The sequence below is a fragment of the Durio zibethinus genome, chromosome 6, assembly GCF_047325235.1.
Source record: "Durio zibethinus cultivar Kanyao isolate XHJ-2024 chromosome 6, ASM4732523v1, whole genome shotgun sequence".
NCBI lineage: Eukaryota > Viridiplantae > Streptophyta > Magnoliopsida > Malvales > Malvaceae > Durio > Durio zibethinus.
The window spans coordinates 26,107,509-26,134,731 of NC_143167.1; the positions used below are offsets into that span (position 1 = coordinate 26,107,509).

Consider the following 27,223-nt stretch of genomic DNA (forward strand, 5'->3'; position numbering starts at 1 on the left):
TGAGGTTAATGGTGAGAGTAATAAGTTGTGGTTGGATTTGATGGTAACCATTTAATTTGATGGTAATGTAAACTTATAATGGTGGTGGTGGTGTAGAAATTCTGATAGTTTAAAGGTTATTGATTGTGAATTAGTCTAAGTTTAGAAAGAAAATTAGTTTAGTTTTAGAGGGAAAATAAATTTTTAAAGAAAAAGTATGAATTCAGGTGAAAAAAAAAAGAAAAAAATGGAAAAAGTGATATTTTTAGTAAAAAATAATAAAACAAATTATAAGGTAGCTTTAACTATAAGGTATATTTTTAAAGTTAACATTTTTATAAATTATTAGTAAAGAGATTAATTTAAAATTTTGTTAAGGTATTGGAGCTATTATTGTAATTTGACAAAATATTTTATTAAAAATAATCAAAATTTAAAATCATCTAATCTAATTTAAACCTCACTTTCAATTTAAAAGAAAAACGCTTTCAATTTTCTCTTTGTCTAAATATCAATTTGGATTTAACAGCACTTTTTGTGCAATGTGATTAAATGCATCACACTTTCAATTAAATTTAAATATCAATTTTAATAAAATAAAATTAATATAAATTATTTATTAAAATTTATAATTACAATAAATTTTATTATTATTTTTAATTTTATCCGAATAAATCTCACTTATCTAAATTAAAAATCCTCGTAAACACCTTAAAACCTTTAAGTAATGGCCATTTCAGGAACCCAAAACCCTTCTCAAGTTCAAGGGTCCACAGTCCAAGTACTTTGACGCCGTCCGTCGGCTTCCACCGGTTTCCGCTTTCAACAGATTCGCAGCCATTACCTTTTTCGACACTGATTCCAACTCTCCCCCCATCGAAAGCCACTGTGTAAACCCCAACCTATAAAGCTCGTCTCCAACCTTAACCCCTCAATCCTCATGGGCCCACCTTCCTGCATTTCGTCCCTCAAAACTGCCCACTCTACTCCTCAACCCCTCCTCGCTGCGGCCACTTTCTCGGGTTCCCTTCACATCTTGGCCTCCGATTTAATCAACGGAGGGTGTGATTGAATCCGGGGCGACACTTTCGGAATTGGGGTTTCATTCTGGAACTATGGCGGCTGTGGATTTGAGGGGGGGTGGGACTGAATGCGTGAGTGTTGGGGAGGATTAATTTGGTAAGTTTTGTTGGGGATTCTTCAAAGCTGAGTTTCCGGAGAATTTTCGACGCGAATGGGCTAGTGGGTTATACGGCGGTTAAGTGGGCGTCGCCGAGTGAATTTGTGACTGGTGGGTATGGGTTTGGATTACAATGGTGGGATCAGAGGAGGCCCGGTGGACCGGTTTTGCAGTTTAAGGGGAACTGGTGAGTGGATTTGTGTGGTTTTATTCTGGAAAAGAAAATATGTAGTTGAATGTAATCTGTAGAGTTCACAGTGATCTTAACTAATTTTGGTTTGCGTTTATGGCATGTTTTTTTATTAGCCAATTTTCATCAGTGTTGATAGAAATAAAATAGACACTTTTCATCATGAAGGTTAATTTGGCAAACTCCAATGTTGTGCTGTTATTGTGCTATTTTTAGTTGCTTGTTAAGTTGCATGTTAATGGGCTTTTCACGAATTTTGAAATGTTTATCATGTGTATGACAATAGTTACCTTTGTTCATCAGTTTCTATTGATGCTCTTAAGGATGGTTAGCCCATGCTGTAAACTGAAAAGATTCAAAACATTTTGCAGTAATAAATGGTAATTGGAATTTGAAATAATAGGTTATTAGAAAATGTTTTACTATTAGTTATCAAGATAGGAGCATATTTTATGTTATAGGAGTTCTCTGCAATCAGAATTTCATATCTGTTTATCAGACTGCAACATATTCTTGGTGTCATGGTGTGTGGTTATGAGTTAGGGGGTTAATAAATTCCTTATGAATATAGCTGCTGCTAATAATGTTTGGATGAGATCCAATAGAGTCAATAAATAGGTACCGCTGTATTATCACCATGTCAATGTTGTTGATGTTGTGGTCTTCATGTCACTACCTTCACCATAATATAACCATGTTTTAGCTTTTGGTGGTCATCCTACATTCAGCACGGTTAATCTCTTCCATAGTCTTTCCGACAAGGCACCTTTGTATTGTCATCCTCTGTTACTCAGACTTAAGGGTGATTGTCAAATATGGGTGTGTCCTACACGGCTACATTCAACTTTTTCTAATTAAGTTTCTCCATGTATTTGGAGGGTTGGACCTCCATAACCTTGTTTGTTGGACGTGTGTCGGGCACAAGTATTTTCAAGGAAAATGAAGATGAAGAGCAACATAGGTGTCACCTTCACCATCGATATCACCTCATCTCCAATATAGAGAACATGAAACTATAGACACACATATAAGTGGAAACTGGAAACTTTGCAAATAATGTGAACAGAAAAAAAAATGCAAAATCAAAAGCAAAAGCAGTCATGTATGTGAAAGGTTCCTCCCTGTTAGCAATTGGCTTCTGATTTGATGATAGAAAAATTCGTCTTCAATTATTGATGATAACTTCAAAACCAGTAAATTAAACAGATTTTCTCTTGGCACTTCATTTCTATAGGATTGGTTTGACAGCATCTTTTCAAACCTTTAAAAGCGAAAAATTGTCTGTGTCACTTCTGTACTTTTGAGCATCTGCATTACTCTTGTACTTTTGATAATATATGCTTCTTAAGAGGAATATATACATGGTTCATTAACTGTGATCGTGCTGGCTACAACTTATAGATTAAACACATACCATGCTATCATATCAAATGATGCTATTCTAATCCCCTTTTTAATGGTTATCTTGCAGGTGTCAAGGAAAAGCATCTGGAATTGTACACTTGATTGATATTCATCATTCGCGGAAACACACTTGTCTGGTAAGATTGCTGCTACTTTTCATTATTATACTTTTCCATTTCAGTGATTCCAATGCTGCTATCAGTAAAATATTTTTGGTTTCTTTTCCTTTTCTTGTCCTTTGGTGAAATGGCTACAAATTATATGAGATCAACTAACTGTTCTTTTGACTTATCTTCAAAAATTGGAAAACAATATGAGAGAGAGAAAACATCCTATATCTTTCTTTCTTTTTTGTTTTCTAAAATTTTTGTTAGCTTTGGTTTTTTTTTTTTAAAAATTTTTTGTCGTTTATCTATTGTAAAAAAATCATAAACTAAAAAATGAAAAAGTGAAGAAAGGATAGAAAAGTAACATTTATCTTTCTTCCTCTTTCTAATTTTCTAAATGCTTTGTTAATTTGATCTAATGATTTTCTAGTTTCTCTACTTTCTTTGTTAATATTCTTGCTAGTAGAAGTTGCATAAATTATATGGATGAAGTAGAAGAGAAATTATAAACATAGTCAAGCCTTCCTATTGTGATGAGTGAAAATAAGAGCAAGAGTCAATGCTAACTTGTGCTAGGTTGTACTGGACCATCTAGTAATTGGTGTAATCATTTTAGGCTGATGGCTGCTGGCTTACGTAGTTGATGGTTAAACATTCTTATTTACCATAACAATGGATTAGAACCAACTTTTTAACGTAAAATGATTCTTGAATTTTAATTTTACTTGCATTGAATTCTGTACATGCAATTGAAATAAGTTTTTTGCTACTTAGTTATTCGGATCACAACATTTTAATTCTTTCTTATGTATCTAAGCAAAATGAAAAGCTTAACGTAGCAATGTCCTAAGGTGCTATCGGTAATTCATTCTGTGGCTTAATTGTATTACCTTATCATAACTTTTTCTTCATAATAGATTTAAATTTGATCAGTTTACCTCCATTAAAACCTTGTTGGAAAAAACTTTAAGAGCTTGTATTTTGTCAAATTGAAATTGTTGTTTATTGATTCTTTGATGGCTACACGACCTCATAAAAAATTAAAATAAAAACAGAAAATTAAACATGCAAGTAAACTAACCGAAATTCCTACATGACCTATATGACTATCTACCACCTAAACATGCATGAAATGTAAATAAAAATAAAAACTGTTTTACATGGTTAATCTAGACCTAAAATGGAACCAAAAACCTATAGGAAACTATATGCAAAAACTGAACACAAATGGAAATAAAATTCATGCAAACCCAACGCCCTAAAGTGCAACGTAATTAAAAGCCATGACCTAAAATGATATGAAAACATGAACTAACCTAAAGGAATTGGAAAAACTAGGTTTACTACCTTAAAATAGACATGAAAATAAACCAAAAAAGTGTAGGTGAACGTTTCCTAAAAACAATCAGAATTTACAAAGAAAAAAAAAAAAGGACAAGTTAGGTAAAGCTATTTAACTTAAACTAGTGACCTAATGGGGTAAATGCTAACTAAACTGAAAATTCCTACATGCAACGTGAAAACCATGAGCTTAACATCAAAATAGACTTAAAAATAAACCAAAATATGCAGAAGACTAAGAACAAAATCCGAACACAAAGTGAAGAAAAACTACTCGAAAAAAAATGCACGAAGAATGGAAGGAAAAATGCATGAAATAAGAATCCTATGTCTAAGGCATTTATTCAACTTGCAATAAACACATAAACATGATTTAATAACATGATACAAGCACAAGAACAATATGTAAACAGCAACAAAAATTAAAATACATAATATAAAAACTGGGTAGAAAAATTAAAGCACAAGAAATATGGAAATCTAATCTTCATTATTACTTGATTAGTTGAATTTATCTATTTTAGTTAGTTTTTTATTTTTAGAATAAAGAGTGATTTGGGTAATTATACCAAATCCATTAGATATTTTTTTATTATGTGGAGATAGTAAATTTTCCCTTTAATTAGCTATTTTAATGCATGAAAATCTTGGGTTTCAAGGTTGAGAATATTCAATCTTTAGCCTATATATTTTCATGCAATTATAGAATTGTAATAAGAAAAATATAGAAGAATAAAATAGTTTTATTCTAGAGATTTCTTCATGGTATTAGAGCACGATTTGAACTTTTTAAAATTTCACTTGGAGTCCAACATGGTAGTGGAAGGGGGAGCCCGACGTTAGAGGTCACTTCTAACCCCAGAGCTAGTGTTATTGGAATAGGTTCTTTAGCATAAAAAGGTAATTTTCTAGGTGTCTTGAGTGTTGAACTAAAGAAATCAAATTCATAGATTGTGGATTTAGGAGCTTCAGACCATATGACTAGGGATGCATCTGTATTTAGTAAATACAACCCATGTCATGAAAACTTTACGGTTCAAATTGTTGATGGTTCACTTTAAAAAATGGTCGATATAGGTTCTATTGTTATTTTTAAAAAAATAACACTTGATTTTGTTTTGCTTGTCCCAAATCTAAGTTACAATCTACTGTCTATAAGTAAACTTATAAGAGACCTTAAGTGTGTTATTAAATTTTTTTAAAATATGTGTGAATTTCAGGATTTGGACTCGAAAAAGATGATTGGTAATGCTAAGATGTATGTAGGATTCTTTATCTTAAGAGCTAATAATTTTGAAAGACAATATCAGAAGACCTCTTGTGTGGCTTCATCTTTCAGTAATAATAAAGATAACACTATCATGTTGTGGCACTATCGGTTAGGTCATTCAAAATTTTTGCACCTCAAAAGGTTCTTTCCCTCATTATTCAATAAAAATTTTAATAACTTTCAGTGTGAAGTCTGTCAACTATTCAAACATACCCATACCACATTTTCTAATCAGCTTTACAAATCATTTCATCATTTTTCAATGATACATAGTGACATTTGAGGTCCTTGTAGAGTAAATAACATTATTGTTTCTAGATGCTTTGTCATATTTATTGATGATCACACCAAGGTTATTTGGGTATTCCTTATGAAGAAAAAATTAGAAGTGGGTTAGCTATTCAAAAACTTCAACAATATGATTCAAACTCAATTCAAAACCAAAATTCAAGTGTTGAGAATTGACAATGGGAGATAATACTACAATTCAATCCTTGTATCATATTTAATGAAGCATTCTATAATTCATTAAAGCTCATGTGTCGATACTTTTCAATAGAATGGTGTTGTTGAAAGAAAGAATCGATATTTGTTGGAAGTTGCAAGAATAATGATGGCTGCCCATATACCTAAGCATTTTTGGGGTGAGGTTATTCTTACCATTTCATATCTTATAAACATAATGCCTTCTTGAATCCTAAAATTTCAAGGCCCTTGCTAATCCCTTCTCGGTTTTTATCCTTACCTTCGAATAATCTTATCTATTCTCGTTAAAGTGTTGGATGCATTGCATTTAGTCTTATTAGCCAACAAAACCAAAGCAAATTAGATCCCAAATCCATCAAATGCATATTTCTCGGATACTCCAAGAATAAAAAAGGATACAAGTGTTACTTACCAGTAACAAAGAAATTTTACCATTCCATGGATGCTATATTTTTTTAAAATCAACCTTACTTTCCCAAAACTATCATTCAGAGGGAGAATCCAATCACACGGAAATATCGGCTTTGGGAATATCTTATTATTGAACTACCAAACACTTTTCCAACTCCCTTTCAAGTCCAAAACATCCAACTAGATCTTTCAAGCTCTAAGTCCACACAAGGGAAAACAAAGAAAGAATTGATTGTTTATTCAAGAAGACATAAAACTCAAAAGGATCTAGGAGAATGTACACCTTCAAAGCAAAGCTAAGAATTTGAATCGATTCCTGAGATACTTGAAACCAACACAGGTAACACACTTACTGAATCTGATTCAATTGAATTTTTTGATGATTTTGATCAACTGATTGCTCTAAGGAAAAGTGTGAGATCATGTATTTAACACCCAATCTGTAATGTGGTTTCTTATGAAAGTTTATCAATCAATTATCGGGCTTTTGTTACCACACTAAACAATATGTAGATTTCTAATAATATTCATGAAGCATTTATACAACCAAAATGGAAGATGGCTATTTTTGAAGAAATCAGGGCCTTAGAAAAGAACAAAACATGAGAGTTTCAAAATTACCCAAAGAAAAAATCTAGTTGGGTGCAAATGGATTTTTACTGTCAAGCACAATGCAGATATAAATATTAATAGATTCAAAGATCGCCTTGTTGCAAAAAAATTTACTCAATCTTATGGTGTTGACTATAAGTAGACATTTGCTTTGGTTGCTAAACTCAATTCAATCTGGTTGTTATTATCATTGGCAGCAAATCTACATTGGCCATTCCACCAACTAGATGTCAAAAATATATTTCTTAATGGTGACCTAGAAGAAGTTTACATGAAAATCCCTCAAAGATTCAAAAATCAAGATAACTCTGGCAAGGTATGTAAACTTCAAAAGTCTTTATATGGTCTCAAACAATCCTCATGTGCATGGTTTGATAGACTAACAAAAGTGGTAAAGAAGTATGGTTTTTCATAATGTCAGATCGATCACACCATGTTTGTCAAATATTCACCTGAAGGAAAAATAGCCATTCTTATTGTCTATGTGGATGACATTATTCATATTGGAGACTATGTGGAAGAAATTAGCAACTTAAAGAACCTCTTAGTCGAAAATTTGAAATCAAAGATTTGGGACACCTTAAATATTTTTTTAGCATGGTGGCATCTCTATTTCACAACATAAGTATATCTTAGATTTACTAAAAGAAATTGGAATGCTTAGATGCAAACCTGTTGACACCCCTATGGACATAGTTAATAAGGTAGGAATGGAAGAATGAAGTCCACAAACAGATAAGGATAGATATCAAAGACTTGTTGGGAAACTCATCTACCTCTCTCATACAAGATCATATATCAAAATATTTTGGTTACATGGTAAGTAGATTCATGAACATCCCAATCGGGGAACACTTGAGGGTTATGTATCAAATTTTATAGTACCTAAAGAAGAGTCCTGGCAAAGGGTTATTTTTTAAGAAGACATCATGTCGAAATGTTGAAATTTACATTGATGCTGATTGGGCTGGATTTGTTATTGATTGAAGATCAACTATTTGTTATTGTTCCTATGTGTGGGGAAATTTGGTTACTTGGTGAAGCAAGAAGCAATTTGTGGTGGTTAGAAGTAGCACGGAAGCTGAGTTTAGAGCTATGTCTCATGGCATATGTGAGGGAATTTGCCTAAAAAGGTTGCTAGGGAAGTTAAAGGTCTTTGCAGAAGAATCCATGAAGATATTTTGCTACAACAAAGCTGCCATAAGTATAGCAAAGAATCATGTTCATCATGATAGGACTAAACATGTAGAGATTGATTGTCACTTCATCAAAGAGAAGATAGAGAAAGGAATTGTTAGATTAGTTTATACTCTCACATGCCTCTAAACTGCAGACATACTCACTAAACTTTCTTTCGAAATAACTTCGAGAATCTAAAGTTTAAGTTGGGCATGATTGACATCTACTACCGGGCTTGAAGGGGAGTGTGAAAATTTAATCTTCATTATTACTTGATTAGTTAACTTTATCTATTTTAGTTAAGTCTCTTATTTTTAGAATAAGAAGGGATTTGGGTAATTACACCAAATCCTTTAGATATTTTCCTATTATGTATAGAGAGTAAATTTCTTCTTTGATTAGCTGTTTTAATGCATGAAAATCTTGGGTTTTAAGCTTGAGAATATTCAATTTTTAACTTATATATTTTTATGCAATTTTAGTATTGTAAAAAGAAAAATATAGAAGAATAAAATAGTTTTATTCTAGAGATTTCTTCAAGAAATATAAAATGCAAGTAAATAAACACACAATAATCAAGCTTTTGGAGCCTTATGATGTAATTATCACATTAGCATCCAAAGCCATATTTTTCAAGCTTCAAAGAGCTCCAATTTCATATAGGAATTGCTGAAAAATAAATAAAAAATAGAACTCAAATTCGAAAACAAAATTGGCGGTTTCAAATGTAAACAATCTAATTAGAAATTTAACAATAGAAAATATATAGTTTAAATATTTTCAAGGGCTGGAATTGAAACAAACTGTAAATTAAATTAAAGAACAACAAAAGTACTGGAAAATAAACTTAAAACAATAAGCAAATGATGTCTTCCAAAAGGTATGGTCGGCCAGTAAGAATGCTGCCACCAGCTATGGGAGAAATACCTAAACTAAGAAACATAAAAATAGAACTAGCTTAATTATTCTCTTAAAGGATAAGTCAAGCTCCCAAATAAATACATAAAAACCAGCTCAAATAAGCCCCTAATGTCACGGCACAAATTTGCTAAAGTTTGCCTGCCAATGATGTTGACACTGGAAAATGGGAGAAGAAATATGTTCCCTCCTCATGTTAGCTTTCCTTTCTGTTGGTTTTTTCCACAACCAATTGTCAAAAAAGGAGGCATAAAGTCAAGGAAAGACCAGCAAAAATGCATACTTACCAATGGTTTACAATCAAAGAAAATTTGAAAACTTCCCCATCAACCAATTTCAAGATAGGTTCGGCTCCCTTTGCTCTCTCTTTTCTTTGTCGAATCCTTTTGGTCAAATTTCAATTTTTTTTGGCTTCCATTTTGTCCTCATTTAAACTCTAGTCCAAGCTTGAAGCTCTTCAAATAAGCCTTCGTTTTTAATCTAAGTCAGCTACAAGGTGTTAAGCTTTAATGTGTCTCAAGTTGGTGGTGTTCAGGCTCCAATCAAGGGAGAGTGTCACATTTTTAGCTTGGCAAAGGAGAAGAGACAACTAAAAAAATAATAATAATGCAACTGATTGTTGATTATATCTCAAACATTGACTAAGAAGCTCTTCCTCATTGACATTGATTTCTCTTCCAAGAAATGGACTTTACCTGCTACAGAGACAACTAAGTTAGCACATATGAGTATGAAGGGAGGAGAAAATAGTGGGCCATATCCCATGCATGAAAAAGAAAATAAAACAATTGTAACCTGTTCCTCAACAAAATTGACGCCTAAATTCATTTGCTGCTTCACTTGTTATTGTTTTGTTGTTGAGTTGGCTGCATATTAACTGATTAATAAATATTTAAAAGCTGTCAATAGTGCTGCACAAAGAAAAAAAGACAGCTAGCATAATGAATGAAGAAGTTTCCACAAGTTTACCTCCCCTAAGTTGCTGCATGCTTTGCTGTCACATTTTTTTTTACTAAACTTTCTTGCTGTTAAGTCACGATTTTTGGGAAAGTTTGGGATTGTAACTTAAATGTTGAGTTGGCTAATGAGTGACACAAAGAAGAGAGCTTATTGGTCCACTTGAGATGTTATCACATGGTCTGCATGAAAGGGAGAAGAAACAGCTAGCAAAAATTGTGGATGCCTTTCAAAATTTTCAAACTTGTCTCTTCCCTTATTTGTCGGCTTTCCTAGTTGTTTTTTCCAAGTTTTCAACTGATGTTAGATGATTGTAGTGTGGGAAGAGTAAAAAAAGCTAAATGTTAAAGCATAGGCACATGATGAAATCAAAAGCTTTTGAAAGAAATTGTGAGTCGTTGCCATTCCACAAGCTTGCTTACTTGTTTGATCTTGCTTGATGCCACTATAGCTTGCTTATTTGTTTGATCTTGCTTGATGATTGGCTCATGGAGTGGATTTTAATTGCTACATTTTTTGTTGAAAAGAAGAGCCACCAATTGTGTTGTATGAGCTGTTAACAAATCACCCTGCCTCTTTCAGAAAATAATGCTGCTGGTTGTTGGTTTTTGGTGTTGATTTTTGCTACTGATGTGACCATTTAATTCATGATGCTTGGCCACTAAAGAAAACCTAAAATGATGCTATATAATGTATATTTTGCTGCCAAGAAAAATCGGCTCTAGAGGCCTTTCGGGATGAGAGGTTTCTTTACATTTTCATACCAAAAGGCTAGTAGTCCATTGGTTGTTTGGTTTTGAGGTTTTAGGAGTAGTTTATCTTGTAATTTTTTTTTTTTAGTTTTCAAAGGCCATTTTACTTCTATTTTAAACTCTTATTATAATTAATTTTCCTTGAAAATTTTCAAAGTTTAAATTTGTGTTTATTGATGCAAAATTCTCTCATTTATGCTAAGTGTTCTGTCCTTAATTTCTAGCTGTCTACGGTTTTCATGCATTTTGAGCTTACTTTTCTTCAAGTTTTCAAGAGCTTTTGCACTCACTTGATCCTTAACTTTGTAGTTAAAGCCTTTGTCCAAGACTTCAACCTTTAAACCATTATTTTCCAATGCAACATTCACTTCATTTCACTTGGTTTTTACATTCTGTTCCGACTGTGTACCTGAGTAACTTACTTGTTGTCATGGTTTATTTTTTTAGCTATTTACTTTATTTTGCTATCTATTCTCTTCTGTTTAATGTTGTCATGTTTAATACTTTTTATTTATAAATTGTGTGTTAAGCTTAAGATTAAATTTGGAGAGGAACTATGCAACTTGAAGGGTGAAAAAGAAGCCAAAACTATGGTTGTCCTATTCTGGTTGGCAGACATGGTTTTGGGTTGTATTAAGGGTTCTTCATTTATTTGTTGCTTTAAAAATTCCTTAGCTTGTCCTTTAGTCTTTACTACATGTTAGCTAATATTAGGTTTAATTTGGGGAGCAAAAACACTAAATAAAAATACCATTGGCATTTAATTTTTGAGATTTTGTTTACTTAATGTTTGTGTTTATTTCTTTTTCATTTTAAGGATAGTATATGGATGACATTATGGTGAGACATCATCTATAGGATTCTATACTACTTGAATCTATCATTTACTATTTTGTTAGATTTATTTTTAAGCTCGCTAGATGTAGTTTTAGTTTTTTGTTTCATCTCTATTTGGGTTTCTTGTGCTTGCCACTTTAAGTCTCATTTATTTGTTATTGATGCTATTTACTTCCTTGCTCTTTTAGTTTAAAGTTCCTTTAATTTCCCACTTTAATTTCCTTGTAATTAATTTTCTTGCACTTTGATTTTCTTGTTATATAATTTTCATGTTCCTTTAATTATGTTACCATTTACAATTTTTAAGCAATTTAATTTTATGTTATTTAAATTTCATGCTTTTATTTACTTTTAATGCAATTCATTTTCAAGTGCACTTTAAATTTATATAAGTTACTTTTCATGTATTTTAATTTTCTTGCTATTTTTCTCTTATGCATTTAAATTTCATGTCTTTTATTTTTATACCATGTTGTAGTATTAAGAAACAAAAATGAAATGAACACATTAGAGTGCAAAAACAAAAGAGGAGATTTGTGGTAGGAACACACTCATTTCATTTCATTAATGGATATAATTTATAAAGAGAAACATTAGTTGTAGTAGTTAAAACATATCTTTTTGTTTCAAAAAGTGTCATATGATTTTTGACTAAGTTCAACTAACACCATTAATAATATATTACAAAATTTTAAAAGCTAAAATTATTGATAGACAAATTTTAAAAGTTAGTCTCTACTATAAAAAAATCTCAAAGTCTAACATTCCTTTTTGAAATTTTTCTTTTAAGATTCCAATTTTAGTCTTTAACAATTCAAACCTTGCTTTTGGAAGAGCTTTGGTTATTATGTTAGCAATATGATATTCAAAGTTGCAGTGCATTAAAGTTACTTTATTAGGTTTTTCAACTTCTCTAATTGCATGGAATTTCATATTGAGATGCTTGATTTTATTATGTTGAATTGGATTTTTAGTGATTGTCATAGTAAATTTTTTGTCCACTCATATTTTAGTAGTTTCATTTTGGTGTTCCTACAAATCTGTCAAAACTTTTCTAAGCCAAATGGCTTGATTTGCTGTTGCTGTAATTGAAACATAATTGGCTTCAGCTCAAGATTGAGCCACCACATCTCGCTTTTTTGAATTCCAAAAGAAAACACCATTGCCAAAAGAAAAAACGTAATCTAAGATGCTTTTGGAATTAACCACGCTTCCTACCCAGTCATTATTTGTATATCCTTAGAAGCTTGTTGTTTTCATTCCTCAAGTATCATATGCCATAATTAATTGTATCTCTGATACTTGTTTCAAGAAAAACACCCAACACATCCTTGTATTCATCAATAAATAATAGAAAGTATTTGTTGTCATTCAAGGATAGTGTCTTCATTGGACCACACACTCAGTATGCACTAGTTGCAGCTTTTTTTAAGCTTTCCAGTTTGCTTTGGTTAGAAATGGCAGCTTTCTTTGCTTGCCATATTGACATACAACACATCATTTTTATCGTGTATGCTAGAAAAATTCTGGACCAAGTTATTCACATGTATGTTCTTCAAATTTGAGTAACTAAAGTGGCCTAGCCTTTTTGTGCCACAGGTTTGAATCATAACTAGAATAAGCATGCATTTCTGTTTGTTTCCACTTAATTGGGGAACTTTTTTTTTCATCTTGACTGACATTATTTTACAACCAAAATGATCAATTATGATGCATGACATGTTTTTAAAATACTGGACATAATCCTTTCAAGCATTTGTCATCCATGCAGAAGGCTTTGACTAATTTCAGGTACAAAAATAACACATCAGAAATGAGTTTTATACCTAAGAGAGTTTCTATTGCAACAGCCCTTTTCCTTCAACACCAACATATTCCCTATGCCAATCTTCACTTTTGAGATGTATGAGTTGTCTAACTCCTTGAAAATGCTAGCATTATGGGTCATGTGATGTGTCTAGCCACTGTCTATCAACCAAGCTTCTTTGCTACTGTTAGCTGCATAACATGTAGCAACAAAAAGCTTTTCCTTATCTCCTTCATGGTTTTCAGCAACTTGAGCTTCTGTTTTTTTGCTGGTTTGCTTTGTTTTTGTAAACACCAAGTTTGTTGCATGCTCTACATTTCACTTCAAGCCTGAACCAATAGTAGTTCCTAGTGTGGTTTTTCTTTTTGCAGTAAGGACAAGGTGGATACCTTCTTCCCTTATCTCCCTTTTTATGGCCATATGCTTCTTTTTTATTTTTACGCCAGATTGCTTCCTACCTTCACTGTTAACTCCATGTTTTTCCTTAAGCCTCCCTTAAAAGGCTTACTCTAATACTTCTTCAAGTTTGATAGCTCTTTTTTGCTCTAAAGCCTGAAGAGCATCACAACTTTTGTTAAGGTAAGCTTAGACAGATCTTTTGAGTCTTCTGGTGAGGAAATCTTCGTTTCAAACCTTTTAAGAACATTTACAAGTAACTTTTCAACAATCGTTTTATCTAATAATTCTTTTCTATACAACCTTAGTTGGTTAACTACCTTCATGAGTCTATCAAAATACTCATTGACAGTCTCAATGTCTTTCATCTTTAGAACCTCAAACTCATTTTATAAGTTAAGCATTTGAATTTGCCTTATTTTGTCACTACCATGAAACTCTTCCTTAACTTTGTCCTATGCTTCCTTGGTTGTTTTGCAAGTCTTTATTCTTGTGAAAATCACTTTGAACACAGTTGTGTAGATGCAGGACAGTTTTATATTTTTTGGAAACTTTCTCGCTGGGTTATTTAATTTGAGCAATTGTTGGATTTACTCTTAAAGGTGATGGATTTCTCCTTGTTTCCACTATTTCCTATGAATCAAATGTTCTTAAATATGACTTCATTTTTACTGACCAAATAAGATAATTTTCTCTTGTAAAAATAGGAGGTGATGGAGTTGCAAAACTGCTATAAGCCATGTAGCAATACCTTAATTTATTTATTGAATGTACTGTTTATAAGAGCATTGCAAGGTAAAACTCCTTATGAAGCATCTTATGGAGTAAAGCTTTCAGTAGAGTATATCATAATATTTGGTTGTGTTTGCTATGTTCATATATCAAATGTCAAGAAAGACAAATTAGATCAAAAAGCAGAAATTGGGATTTTATTGGGGTATAGCAATAACTTTAAAGCTTATAGAATATACAGTGTGAAATTTGGAAAAATCCTTGTTAGTAGAAATGTGAAGTTTGATGAGCTACCAAGTTGGAATTGGGAGAAAGAAAAAATCTTAACTTCCATTCATCTAGAGTTCATCAAGAACAATATGAAAAGTTTGATAGTGGCTTTAGTGAAAGCTACCAAAACTATAGAGGAGATCTATGCCAAATGTAATCTAGCTACATTGGAACTTTCAAGCTATGATGAAGTTGCAAAAGTAAATGAGTGGAGGGTTGTTATGAAGGAAGAGATCAATATGATACAAAAATATAAAACCTGACAACTTGTTGATAGACCATGCAATCAAAAGGTGATTGGAGTACAATGGATTTACAAAACCAAGCTAAATCCAGATGGTTCAGTAGACAAACTCAAAGGTAGATTAGTTGTTAAAGGCTATTCACAACAGCTAGGTGTTGATTTTTCAAACACTTTTGTTCTTGTGGTAAGACATGATACAATTAGACTTTTAGTAGCCTTAGTAGCCAAAATAGGATGGAAAAATTTTCATTTAGATGTGAAATCAAGATTCTTGAATGGATTGGTGGAAAAGGATATTTATATTGCGCAACCAGAAAGTTTTCAAGTTGCAAGCAATGAAGATAAATCTACAAGCTTCATAAGGCTCTTTATGGCTTAAAACAAGTACTAAGGGCCTACTACAGCAGAATTGATGTCTATCTCTTAAAAGAAGGCTTTAAAAGAAGTGAAAGTGAAGTTACTTTATATGTAAAGAAGTTTGAAATTGAAGTGCAACTTATTGTGTCATCATATGTGGATGACTTGTTAGTCACAAGTGGTGATGAAGGTTCTTTGAAGCAATTCAAGTTGAATGCGGAAAAGAGTTTGAGATGTCAGACTTAGGCGAAATGAGAATTTTTTTAGAATGGAAATCCATCAAGATGATGTTGGGACTTTCATTTCACAAAGAAAATATGCTTTGTAGATCTTGAAGAAATTCGATATGAAAAAGTGCAAATCAGTGGCTACACCATTGGTGGCTAATGAAAAATTGTCAAAGAATGACATGGCAAGCAAGGTTGATGCTTTTGTATAGAAAAGCTTAATTGGGAGTTTATTGTATCTTTCAGCCACTAGACCTAATATAATATATTCATTAAGTTTGCATTCAAGATTTATATTATCTCCTAGTGAAGTTTACTATGGTGCAGCTAAAAGAGTTTTGAGATATATTAAAGGTACAATTGATTATGGCATATGGTACTTGAAGAATAAAAGTAACAAGCTTAAAGGATATGCAGATGGTGACTGGGCAAAAAACGTGGATGATTACAAAAACACCTCAGGTTATGTTTTTTTTTTTCTTTTGGCAGTGGTGTTTTTCTTTTGGAATTCAAAAAAATAAGTTGTTTCTCTACTAAAGCTAAGTATGTTAAGCCATTTGGCTTAGAAAAATTTTGACAGATTTAGAGCAACATTATAATAAAGTTACTGCCATATGGTTGACAACAAATTTGCTATAGTAATCGCAATGAATCCAGTTCAATATGGCAGAACCAAGCACATGAATGTGAAGTTTCATGCAATTAGAGAAGCTGAAAAACTTGTTGAAGCAAACTTAATGCACTATAACTCCGAATATCATATTGCTGATATAATGATCAAAGCTATTTCAAAAGCGAGATTTGAATTTTTAAGCACTAAGCTTGGAATCTCAAAGAAAAATCTTAAAGAGAGTGTTAGGCTTTGAGATTTTCCTATAGTAAGGACGATATAGCTTTTGAAATTTGTCCATTAATTACCTTAGCTTTTGAAATCTTGTCCATTACTTGTATTATTAATGGTGTTAGTTGAACTTAGTAAAAATAAAAATCATGTGATACTTCTTGAAACAAGATGATATGTTTTAACTATTACACCAACTGTTTGTCTTTATAAATTACATGCTAATTAAATGAAGTGTGTGCGTGTGTTTTTAGCTCATTTCCCTTATTTGTTCTCTACGGTGATTATTTGATTTTTTTTCTCAATACTATAACGTCGTACAAGTAATAAAGTGAAAGAATTAACTTAAGTATTCACAATAGCCAAGTGTTGATTTTCCAAACACTTATACTCCTGTGGTAAGAGATGATACAATCATACTTTTAGTAGCCTTGGTAACCAAAATGGGATGAAAAATTTGTCATTTAGATGTGAAATCAAGATTCTTGAATGGATTGGTTGAAAAGGATAGTTATATTGAGCAACCAAAAGGTTTTCAAGTTGCAGGCAATGAAGATAAATCTACAAGCTTCATAAGGCTTTTTATGGCTTAAAACAAGTACTAAAGGCCTAGTACAGTAGAATTGATGCCTACCTCTTATAAGAAGGTTTTAAAAGAAGTGAAAGTGACGTTACTCAATATGTAAAAAAATTTGAAATTGAAGTGCAACTTATTGTGTCATTATATGTGCATGACTTATTAGTCATAAGTGGTGATGAAAGTTCTTTAAAGCAATTCAAGTTGAATGTGGAAAGAGTTTGAGATGACTAACTTAGGTGAAATGAGATTTTTTTTTTTTTTTGAATGGAAATCCATCAAGATGACGTTGGGACTTTCATTTCACAAAGGAAGTATGCTTTGTAGATCTTGAAGAAATTCAATATGGAAAAGTGCAAATCAGTGGCTACACCATTGGTGGCTAATGAAAAATTGTCAAAGAATGACATGGCAAGCAAGGTTGACGCTTTTGTATGTAAAAGCTTAATTGGGAGTTTGCTGTATCTTTCAGCCACTAGACCTAATATAATATACACAGTAAGTTTGCTTTCAAGATTTATGCAATCTTTTAGTCAACTTCACTATGGTGCAGCTAAAAGAGTTTTGAGATATATCAAAAGTGTAGTTGATTATGGCATATGATACTTGAAGAATGAAAGTAACAAACTTCAAGGATATGCAAATGGTGACTGGATAGAAAACGTGGATGATTCCAAAAATACCTCAAGTTATTTTTTTTCTTTTGTTAGTGGTTTTTTTTTGGAATTCAAAAAAAGTTGTGGTGGCTCAATTCTCGGCTGAAGCTAAGTATGTTAAGCCATTTGGCTTAGAAAAGTTTTGATACATTTGGAGATACATTTGGAGCAACACTATAATAAAGCTACTGCAATATGGGTTGACAACAAATTTGCTATAGTAATCACAAAGAATCCAATTCAACATGGCAGAACTAAGCACATCAATGTGAAGTTCCATGCGATTAGAGAAGCTGAAAGACTTGGTGAAGTAACTTAATGCACTGTAACTTTGAATATCATATTGCTGATATCATGACCAAAGCTCTTCCAAAAGCAATATTTTAATTTTTAAGCATTAAGTTTGGACTCTTAAAGAGAGTGTTAGGCTTTGATATTTTTCTATAATAGGGACACTAGCTTTTGAAATTTGTCCATCAATAACATTAGCTTTTGAAAATTTGTCCGTTACTTGTATTATTAGTGGTGTTAATTGAATTTAGTAAAAATAAAAATCATGTGATATTCCTTGAAACTAGGAGATATGTTTTAATTATTACACTTAATTTTTGTCTTTATAAATTATATGGTAACGAAATGAAGTGTGTGCGTGTATTTTTAGCTTATATCCGTTTTTGTTCTCTATGGCGATTATTTCTTTTTTTTTTCTCAATACCATAACGTGGTACAAGTAATAAAGTGAAAGAATTAACTCCGAGTATTCACAATAGCCAAGTGTTGATTTTTCAAACACTTTTGCTTTTGTGGTAAGACATGATACAATCAGACTTGTAGTAACCTTGGCAGCTAAAATGGGATGAAATTTTTGTCATTTAGATGTGAAATCAAGATTCTTCAATGGATTGGTTGAAAAGGATATTTGTATTAAGCAACAAGAAGGTTTTCAAGTTGCAAGCAATGAAGATAAATCTATAAGCTTCATAAGGTTCTTTATGGCTTAAAACAAGCACTAAGGGCCTAGTACAGCAGAATTGATGTCTGTCTCTTAGGCTTTAAAAGAAGTGAAAGTGAAGTTACTCTATATGTAAAGAAGTTTGAAACTGAAGTGCAACTTATTGTTTCATTATATGTGGATGACTTGTTAGCCACAGGTGGTGATAAAGGTTCTTTGAAGCAATTCAAGTTGAATGTGGAAAAAGAGTTTGAGATGTCTAACTTAGGCAAAATCAGAATTATTTTGGAATGGAAATCCATCAAGATGATGTTGGGACTTTCATTTCACAAAGGAAATATGCTTTGTAGATCTTGAAGAAATTCAATACGAAAAAGTGCAAATTAGTGGCTACAGCATTGGTGACTAATGAAAAATTGTCAAAGAATGACATGGCAGGCAAGGTTGATGCTTTTGTATATAAAAGCTTAATTGAGAGTTTGTTGTATCTTTCAGCCACTAGAGCTAATATAATATACTCAGTAAGTTTACTTTCAAGATTTATGTAATCTCCTAGTCAAGTTCACTATGGTGCAGCTAAAAGAGTTTTGAGATATATCAAAGGTACAATTGATTATGGCATATGGTACTTGAAAAATGAAAGTAACAAGCTTTAAATATATGCAGATGGTGATTGGGCATAAAGCGTGGATGATTTCAAAAATACCTCAGGTTATGTTTTTTTTTTCTTTTGTCCGTGATTATTTTTTCGGAATTTGAAAAAACCAAGTTGTGGTGGCTCAATTCTCTACTGAAGCTAAGCATGTTAAACCATTTGGCTTAGAAAAGTTTTGACAGGTTTGGAGCAACGCTATAATAAAGCTACCACAATATGGGTTGACAACAAATTTGCTATAGTAATCATAAAGAATCTAGTTCAACATGGCAAAACCAAGCACATCAATGTGAGGTGCCATGTGATTAGAAAAGCTAAAAAACTTGGTGAAGTAAATTTAATGCATCGCAACTCTGAATATTAGATTACTATATAATGACCAAAGCTCTTCCAAAACAAGATTTGAATTTTTAAGCACTAAGCTTGGAATCTTAAAGAAAAATCTCACAGAGAGTGTTAGGCTTTGAGATTTTCCTATAATGGGGACAATAGCTTTTGAAATTTGTCCATCAATAATGTTAGCGTTTGAAATCTTGCCCGTTACTTGTATTATTAATGGTGTTAGTTGAACTTAGTAAAAATAAAAACCATGTGATACTCTTTGAAACAAGGAGATATGTTTTAACTATTACATCTAATGTTTGTCTTTATAAATTATATGGTAATGAAATGAAGTGTGCGTGTGTTTTTAGCTTATATCCTTATTTATTCTCTACGGTGATTATTTCATTTTCTTTCTCAATACCATAATGTCGTACAAGTAATAAAGTGAAAGAATTAACTCCAAGTATTCACAACAGCCAGGTGTTGATTTTTCAAACATTTTTGCTCCCGTGATAAGACATGATACAATTAGACTTTTAGTAGCCTTGGCAGCTAAAATGGGATGGAAATTTTGTCATTTAGATGTGAAATCAAGATTCTTGAATGGATTGGTTGAAGAAGATATTTATATTAAGCAACAGAAGGTTTTCAAGTTGTAGGCAATGAAGATAATCTACAAGCTTCATAAGGCTCTTTATGGCTTAAAACAAGCATTAAGGGCCTAGTATAGCATAATTATGCCGATCTCTTACAAGAAGGTTTAAAAGAAGTGAAAGTGAAGTTACTTTATATGTTAAGAAGTTCGAAATTGAAGTGCAACTTATTGTGTCATTATATGTGGATGACTTGTTAGTCATAGGTGGTGATGAAGGTTCTTTGAAGCAATTCAAGTTAAATGTGGAAAAAGAGTTTGAGATGTCTGACTTAGGCGAAATGAGAATTTTTTTAGAATGGAAATCCATTAAGATGATGTTGGGACTTTCATTTCACAAAGAAAATATGCTTTGTAGATCTTGAAGAAATTCAATATGAAAAAGTGCAAATCAGTGGCTACACCATTGGTGGCTAATGAAAAATTGTCAAAGAATGACATGGCAAGCAAGGTTGATGCTTTTGTATAGAAAAGCTTAATTGGGAGTATGTTGTATCTTTCAGCCACTAGACCTAATATAATATATTCAGTAAGTTTGCATTCAAGATTTATATTATCTCCTAGTGAAGTTCACTATGGTGCAACTAAAAGAGTTTTGAGATATATCAAAGGTACAACTAATTATGGCATATGGTACTTGAAGAATGAAAGTAACAAGCTTAAAGGATATACAAATGGTGACTGCGCAAGAAGCGTGGATGATTATAAAATCACCTCAGGTTATGTTTTTTTTTTTTTTGATGGTGTTTTTTCTGGAATTTGATAAAACAAGTTGTTTCTCTACTGAAGCTAAGTATGTTAAGCCATTTGGCTTAGAAAAATTTTGATAGATTTGGAGCAACACCATAATAAAGTTATTGCAATTTGGGTTGACAACAAATTTGTTATAGTAATCATAAAGAATCCAGTTCAATATGATAGAACTAAGCACATCAATATGAAGTTTCATGCAAGTAGAGAAACTGAAAAACTTGGTGAAGTAAACTTAATGCATTGCAACTCTAAATATCAAATTGCTGATATAATGACCAAAGCTCTTCCAAAAACAAAATTTGAATTTTTAAGCACTAAGCTTGGAACTCAAAGAAAATTTCAAAGAGAGTGTTAGGCTTTGAGATTTTCCTATAATAGGGACAATATCTTTTGAAATTTGTCCATCAATAATGTTAGCTTTTGAAATCTTGTCCATTACTTGTATTATTAATGGTGTTAGTTGAACTTAGTAAAAATAAAAATCATGTGATACTTTTTGAAACACGGAGATATATTTTAACTATTACACCTAATGTTTATCTTTATAAATTATATGGTAATCAATTGAAGTGTAGACATGTGTTTTTAGCTTATATCCCTTATTTGTTCTCTACGGTGATTATTTCATTTTCTTTCTCAATACCATAACATCATACAAGTAATAAAGTGAAAGAATTAACTCCGAGTATAGTTTTTTGAGGACTGCGGTAGCATTTAGAGCAAACTACTAAAATCAGGCATCCTAGGTATATTTGGATCCAACAAAAATTTAAAGGTGATATAGAAATATAAGGCATGAAATTTAAAATGCATTAAAGATAAATTGCAAGAAAATTTAAATACATGAAAAGTAATTTACATAAAATTAAAATGCACTAAAAATAAATTACATTAATAGTAAATAAAAGCATGAAATTTAAATAACATAAAAGCAAATTGCTTAAAAAATGTAAATTGATAACATAATTAAAAGAACATAAAATATAAGTAACAAGAAAATTAATTATGTGGAAACTAAAAAGGGAAATTAATGGAATTTTAAACTAAAAAAGTATGGAAGTAAATAGCATCAACAACAAATAAATGAGATTTAAAGTGGCAAGCGCAATAAAACGAAAGAGATGAAACAAAAAACTAAAACTACATCTATTAAGCTCAAAATGTATGAAAACTATAGATAGTAGTTACTAGAAATTAAAGATAGAACATTTAGCATAAATGAAAGAACTTTGCATTAATAAACACAAATTTAAACTCTGAAAATTTTCAACGAAAATTAACTATAATAAAAGTCTGAAACAAAAGTATAATGGCTTTTGAAAACTAATAAATTTGTTAGGTAAACTATTCCTAAAACCTCAAGGACTAACAGGCAAAGGGCTATCAGCTTTTTGGCATGAAAATAAAAGGAAACCTCTCATCTTAGAGGTGTTTAGAGCTAGCTTTTCTTAGTAGCAAAATGTGCATTACATAGCATTATTTTATGACTTTTTTAATGGCCAAGCATCATGAATTTAATAGTCACATCAGCATAATAAATCAATAACCTACAGTATTATTTTCTAGAAGAGGCAGCATGATTTGTTGACAACTCATGCAACATAGTTGTTGGAGGAAATTTGGCTACAAATGTTGATGGTTTGTAACACAACTGATAGCTCTTCTTTTCAATAAAAATGTAGCAATTAAAGTTCATTCCATAAATCAATCATCAAGCAAGATCAAGACAAGTAAGTAATTATAGTGGCAGCAAATCACCTAATCTTGTACAACTTGTGGAACGTTAGTAGCTCAATTTCTTTCAAAAGCTTTTGGTTTCATCATGTGCCTATGATTTGACATTTAGTTTTTTTTACTTTTCTCATATTACACTCATCTAATATTAGTTGAAAACTCAGAGGAAACAACTAAGAAATGCAGCAAATGAGGGAGGTGACAAGTTTGAAAATTTTGAATAGGCATTTACGGTTTTTACTAGCTATTTCTCCTTTTCATGCGACCTTTTTGTGATGACATCTCAAGTGAACCAATAACCTTAACTCCTTATGTCACTTATTAGCCAACTCAACATTTAAGTTACAGCTTCAAACTTTTTCAAAAATCATGACTTAATGGCAGAGAAGTTTAATTAAAAAAAAGTGATAGTAAAGCATGCAGTAGCTTAGGGATGGTAAACTCATGGAAACTTTTTCATTATTTATGGTAGTTGTTTTTTTTTCTTTGTGTAGCAAGATTGGCAACTTTTAAATCTTTTATTAATTAGTCAATATGCAGTCAACTTAACAACAAAGTAATAGCAATTGAGGTAGCACATGAATTTAGGCGTCAATTTTATGGAGTAGGTTATGATTATTTTATTTTCTTTTTCATGCATGGGATGTGGCCCATCATTTTCTCCTCTATCCATGCTCACATGTGCCAACTTAGGTGTCTTTTGTAGCAATTAAATTCCAGTTCTTAGGAAAGTAGTCAACATTAATGATGAAGAGCTTCTTAGTCAATGTTTGAAATATTATTAACAACTAGTTGTGTCACCATCATCATCATCATCATCATCATTATTATTATTATTATTATTAACAACTAGTTGCAACATTATTACTATTACTATTTCTAATAATAATAATAATAATCATCATCATCATCATCAACATCAAGTAATTGCTATAATTACTCAAATAAGTTTATGATAATTTTATAAAAAATAGAATTATCACATCCTCAAACTTAAACTTTTGCTTGTCCTCAAACTAAATAATGCTAAAGCCAAATTCAACTTTTTAAGGATCAATCTACAATCATAAACAATGGCTAACATGAGATTTATTCAAGAGTAAGTTTCTACTAATTGAATTTCCATTATGTGTGTAATGTCCATCACATTTTATTACATGAAATTCAGTTGTGATTATGCAACCAAGAAATCAGACAAAGCATCATCAAAGAATGAACATATTTCATGAGTTTGCCTTTCACAACTCTTTCCACTACTATAGACATGCACAAAACCAATGATCCTCAGGTTTTTACAAAGCTTGTAATGTTAGGTTAAGGTAGAGGTGGGGTGAAAGGTAATTTAGGCTCAATTACCCTAATCAAGCATTACTGAGGTTGGGATCATTTTGATTTTCAATACATGAGAGCTTCCAAGAATTGTAATACTTTCAAACTTGAACTCTTCACATTTTTTATTTTTGCACATACCTATTTTTTTTATTTTTTTTCATTTTTTTTCATTTTCTAAACTCTACCATTCTCCCAAATTTACATAGCTCTCCAATAAATTATACATAATCTACATGCATGTGGTAAGGACAAAAGATAGGAAATATAAAAATAAGGGTTGGGTTTATTAATGTTGGTGCAAAACTAAGAAAGGGTAATGAAAGGGTCAAAAGGGGTGACTCCGAATATTCATATAAAGGTCGGCTTGAAAGGCGCAATCAATCCAAAGATGACCTAAGTGATCTCTCTAGCTAGTGTAGTTTAGGATTTCATCTCGAGAGATGAGTAAACAAATTCTAAAATATAAGCATAACTTCAATGATGAATGTAAAAAATTGCATGATTGCATAATCATTCATTAAATGACATGCAAAGCAATGATCAAAATAATTACTCACAAATGAAATCTAACAATCAAGTAGAAGTAGCAACAACTTAAGAATTCATCTCTTGTTTTGCACAACATTTATTCTTTTCCTACTATTATAATCAAAGTCAATCATAGGATTATAGAAAATCAACCAATGGAAGTATACTACGAACTCATAGCAAAGCAAATTAAGCGTAATTTTCAAGAAAATTTTGAAATTTTAAAAAAATTTTAGCAAAATTTTCTCCACTCCTAACATAAAGTGCACATCGTCCTTAATATGTAGGCAATATAGCTATTAAGTGTAAAATTGAAGGAAACTCCCCTGAGTGCTACTAATGGCCATGACTTGACTTGTTGAAATTCCACACAAAATGTTGTATTTTATAAGTATGGAGGCATACACTGGAGTCTCGAGGCTTTAAATTGAGTAAATCTAAAATTGAATATATAGAATGTAAGTTTAGTAACTAAAGGGAAGCGAGTTATAGTTGAATTAAGTCAGATGGTGAGGTAGTACCAAAGAGTAGCCATTTTTTATATTTGTGATTAATTATTCAAAGCGATACTGAGATAAAAAAAAGATGTAAATCATAGGTTTCAAGCAGATGGGTGAGGTGACGAAGTTTGTTGAGTGTGTTATATAATCGCAACATGAATTTAAAGTTAAAGGCGAAGGTGTATAAAAAAAAAATGTAAGGCCTGCGTTGTTATATGGAACTAAGTGTTGGGCTGTTAAGAAATAACATGAAAAGAAAATAAGCGTAGCAGAGATGAGGATTCTTAGATGGATGTGTGGTAAGACTAGAAGAGAAAATTAAAGATGAAAAGATTAGAGGAAAATTAGAGATAGTCCGAATTGAGAAAAAAATGAGAGAATACCGCTCAAGATGGTTTAGATATGTGAAACATAAATCTAGTTGTGCATCAGTTAGGAGATTTAAGCTTCTAGATTTAAGAGAGAACAAAACTTCTAGAGATAGATTACGAAAGACGTGGATGTAAGTAATAAACAATGATGAGGATTAAGGAAATAGATGAAAAGTTTGTTGCGGACAGAAATGAGTGGCGCAAGAAGATTTGAACCCATGAGTTAACATGATTCTTTTTTTGTCTTTCATACAGTCGATCCCATAATTATGTGATATAAGGTTTAGTATGTTGTTGTTATCTGTTGTTGTTGAGATCTTTTGTTGATTTTTAATTTTCCTAGTATTTCATAGGAAGCAGGCTCTTCAAGCACTGTATTTGCTTGGGATCTTAGAGCATAACAACAGCCTATTGTTCTTTCTGGTGCTGGGACAGGTGAGGTTGCAATGTCTGTTATTTGAAAGTGAGGTTTGGGAAGTTCAGTTTGATCGCCATACAAGGTCTTCAAACATTAGCAACATCTCTTCCACACGGATTCTACCTGTTATGATCTGCTCAGAAGAGGGGATCCTTGTTGTTTTTAAACAACGTAAGCAATTCTTTAAGCAACTATTATTGAATAGTCTTTTGTATTTTAGGCAGACCAATTGGTAAGGATGAGACTTATATCAATTTTTATTTGGATCAATTTGATGAAAGCTTTGTTTTATAATTTTCTTTCAAGTAAAAAATCACATGACTAACATTTGTGATGATCTACAAACTGCATATGTGAAGAACCCATTGAGCTGTTAGCCAAACCCTGTGCAATTAATAGCTTTGACATTGAACAGCAGAAACCCTCTGTAAATAGAAATTTTACTATCTCACTGTTTTTTTACTCTGAAAGACATAAAAAGTGGATTCCTTGCAGCAAAAATGCAATACCATGCAGGATGTTATATGTAGCATGGAATGGGAATCTATAGCCATCTTGACAAGGTCATGATATCAACAGTAAGAGACACAACTTAAGCTTATAAGTCAGTTACGCCTTCTGTGAGTGATAACTTGAGGATATTTAGCACTTTTGTAGAAATGAAACAACTAATTTATGTGTTCTCAAAGTACAAATGCTCGGGGAAACATATAAGACCCAGAAAATGGAATGATTTGTTGTTTTGTTTTGGCCTGTATGTACTTGCGAGTTTTTTATTGTGCAATATAACCATGCAACAAGCCATACAAGAGAGGGTGACATTGATTGAATATCAGTTGTCTTAATAGAAGGGTAAAAAAGGAAGAAAGCTGAATTGCCTATTTAATTACCGTGACGTTTGAGTTTTGACCGATGATACCGGGGAAAAGTTGAAAAATGAGAGTTTTCACACATGGTAATAATAAAGTAATATGAAAAAGATTTGGTTTCCATTCAACATGTTGCCGCTGTAAAAGGAAGGTTTGACTTTACTTCAAAAGTTATAGGTTAATAATGCCAGATTCTTAAGATAGGATTACTAACACAGTAGAATTTAATAAAATATTGGTTTATTGGGACTCAGGCCGGTCTTAGGTTTCCTCTCCATTTGTTTTTTAATTGTTGAATTTTTTTAGCTTAAAATTTAATTATCACTCAAATTGCTTCTAATTATTTTAGATATATGGTAAGTTTTATAATATTATGTGAAAAGCTAAGTCTTTTCCTTACCTTAG

General features: G+C 31.7%; 1 pseudogene across 1 annotated transcript; it reads left to right on the forward strand.

Annotated features, from left to right (window-relative positions):
* The first annotated feature begins 681 nt into the window (after positions 1-681).
* Positions 682-26,499, forward strand: LOC111284801 (nuclear pore complex protein NUP43-like; annotated as a pseudogene). The gene is made up of 4 exons (XR_016342581.1): positions 682-1,346; positions 2,821-2,890; positions 25,885-26,120; positions 26,309-26,499. The product of XR_016342581.1 is annotated as a nuclear pore complex protein NUP43-like (transcript).
* Positions 26,500-27,223: the final 724 nt, after the last annotated feature.